The following is a 2,899-nucleotide window of genomic DNA, read 5'->3' on the forward strand; positions in this document are numbered from 1 at the left end:
TACCTTCAGGTCTTGTGTCAAAGTCTACACTTCTTAACAGTCCTCAATATGTCTGTCTGTCTGTCTGTCTGTCTGTCTGTCTGTCTGTCTGTCTGTCTGTCTGTCTGTCTGTCTGTCTGTCTGTCTGTCTGTCTGTCTGTCTGTCTGTCTGTCTGTCTGTCTGTCTGTCTGTCTGTCTGTCTGTCTGTCTGTGTCTCTGTCTGTGTCTCTGTCTGTCTGTGTCTGTGTCTGTGTCTCTCTCTCTCTCTCTCTCTCTCTCTCTCTCTCTCTCTGTCTCTCTCTCGGTCTCTCTCTCTGTCTCTCTCTCTGTCTGTCTCCTCTCTGTCTCTCTCTCTGTCTCTCTCTCTGTCTCTCTCTCTGTCTCTCTCTCTCTGCTCTCTCTCTCTCTCTCTCTCTCTCTCTCTCTCTCTCTCTCTGTCTCTCTCGGTCTCTGTCTCTCTCTCTGTCTGTCTCCCCCTCTGTCTCTCTCTGTCTCTCTCTCTGTCTCTCTCTCTCTCTCTCTCTCTCTCTCTCTCTCTCTCTCTCTCTCTCTCTCTCTCTCTCTCTCTCTCTCTCTCTCTCTCTCTCTCTCTCTCTCTCTCTCTCTCTCTCTCTCTCTCTCAGAGCACTCAGTAGCAGCTAAGACCGGAGGTTGTTTCCCAGGTCGTTCCCTGGTGACGCTGGAAGACGGGAGCAGCAGGGCGGTTCAGGACCTCCAGCCGGGTGACCGTGTCCTGTCCTCCTCGGGGGGTTGATGGGAGCGGAGGAGAGCTTGTCTACAGTGAGTTCCTGACCTTCCTGGACCACGAGCCTGCAGCCAGGAAACAGTTCTACGTGTTGGGAACAGAGACGGGAGCGAACCTGACCCTCACCGCGGCTCATCTTGTGTTCGTGACCGAGGGTAACTGTTCAGTCGGCGAATCGTCCAATGGGGTTGTCACACGGACTATGTACGCCAGCGGCGTACGGCCAGGGCAGTGTGTGCTGACCGCAGGTGGAGACAAGGGACTACAAGCCCACCTCTCCCCAGTCGCCTGGATCCACATCCAGGTGGACATCGAGGCCTTCGCCCCCTGACACGCCACGGCTCACTGGTGGTGGACGGCGTTTTAGCCTCGTGCTGCGCTGCTATGGACCAGCACCACATGGCGCACTGGGCATTTGGTCCCCTCCGCCTGCTGTACAGCTGGACTGGCCTAGGGACTATACAAGGGGACGGACTACACTGGTACTCACGGGTCCTGTATTGGATAGGAACCTTCCTACTGGACCCTGGACACTTCCACCCCTGGGGGGTGGTCACGAATGATGTGGAGAGATAGAGAGTGAGAACAGAGAGACAGGGAGGAGAACAGAGAGAACAGAGAGACAGGGTAGAGAACAGAGAGACAGGGTGGAGAACAGAGAGAACAGAGAGACAGGGTAGAGAACAGAGAGACAGGGTAGAGAACAGAGAGACAGGGTAGAGAACAGAGAGAACAGAGAGACAGGGTAGAGAACAGAGAGAACAGAGAGACAGGGTAGAGAACAGAGAGACAGGGTAGAGAACAGAGAGACAGGGTAGAGAACAGAGAGATAGGGGAGAGAACAGAGAGACAGGGTAGAGAACAGAGAGAACAGAGAGACAGGGTAGAGAACAGAGAGACAGGGTAGAGAACAGAGAGAACAGAGTAGAGAACAGAGAGACAGGGTAGAGAACAGAGAGAACAGAGAGACAGGGTAGAGACCAGAGAGACAGGGTAGAGACCAGAGAGAACAGAGAGACAGGGTAGAGAACAGAGAGACAGGGTAGAGAACAGAGAGATAGGGGAGAGAACAGAGAGACAGGGTAGAGAACAGAGAGAACAGAGAGACAGGGTAGAGAACAGAGAGACAGGGTAGAGAACAGAGAGAACAGAGAGACAGGGTAGAGACCAGAGAGAACAGAGAGAACAGAGAGACAGGGTAGAGAACAGAGAGACAGGGTAGAGAACAGAGAGATAGGGGAGAGAACAGAGAGACAGGGTAGAGAACAGAGAGAACAGAGTAGAGAACAGAGAGACAGGGTAGAGAACAGAGAGAACAGAGAGACAGGGTAGAGACCAGAGAGACAGGGTAGAGACCAGAGAGAACAGAGAGAACAGAGAGACAGGGTAGAGCACAGAGAGAACAGAGAGACAGGGTAGAGAACAGAGAGAACAGAGAGACAGGGTAGAGAACAGAGAGAACAGAGAGAACAGGGTAGAGAACAGAGAGACAGGGTAGAGAACAGAGAGACAGGGTAGAGAACAGAGAGAACAGAGAGACAGGGTAGAGAACAGAGAGAACAGGGTAGAGAACAGAGAGACAGGGTAGAGAACAGAGTGAACAGAGAGAATAGGGTAGAGAACAGAGAGACAGGGTAGAGAACAGAGAGACAGGGTAGAGAACAGAGAGAACAGGGTAGAGAACAGAGAGAACAGAGAGACAGGTTAGAGAACAGAGAGAACAGAGAGAACAGAGAGACATGGTGGAGAACAGAGAGAACAGGGTAGAGAACAGAGAGAACAGAGAGAACAGAGAGAACAGGGTAGAGAACAGAGAGAACAGAGAGACAGGGTAGAGAACAGAGAGAACAGAGAGACAGGGTAGAGAACAGAGAGAACAGAGAGACAGGGTAGAGAACAGAGAGACAGGGTGGAGAACAGAGAGAACAGAGAGACAGGGTAGAGAACAGAGAGACAGGGTAGAGAACAGAGAGAACAGAGAGAACAGAGAGAACAGAGAGACAGGGTAGAGAACAGAGAGAACAGAGAGACAGGGTAGAGAACAGAGAGACAGGGTAGAGAACAGAGAGAACAGAGAGAAGAGAGACAGGGTAGAGAACAGAGAGAACAGAGAGAACAGAGAGACAGGGTGGAGAACAGAGAGAACAGAGAGAACAGAGAGAACAGAGAGACAG

General features: G+C 51.9%; 1 pseudogene; it reads left to right on the forward strand.

Moving 5' to 3' along the window:
* Nucleotides 1–603: 603 nt before the first annotated feature.
* Nucleotides 604–1,408, forward strand: LOC124030338 (annotated as a pseudogene).
* Nucleotides 1,409–2,899: the final 1,491 nt, after the last annotated feature.

Source organism: Oncorhynchus gorbuscha, unplaced genomic scaffold (assembly GCF_021184085.1).
Source record: "Oncorhynchus gorbuscha isolate QuinsamMale2020 ecotype Even-year unplaced genomic scaffold, OgorEven_v1.0 Un_scaffold_10685, whole genome shotgun sequence".
Classification (NCBI taxonomy): domain Eukaryota; kingdom Metazoa; phylum Chordata; class Actinopteri; order Salmoniformes; family Salmonidae; genus Oncorhynchus; species Oncorhynchus gorbuscha.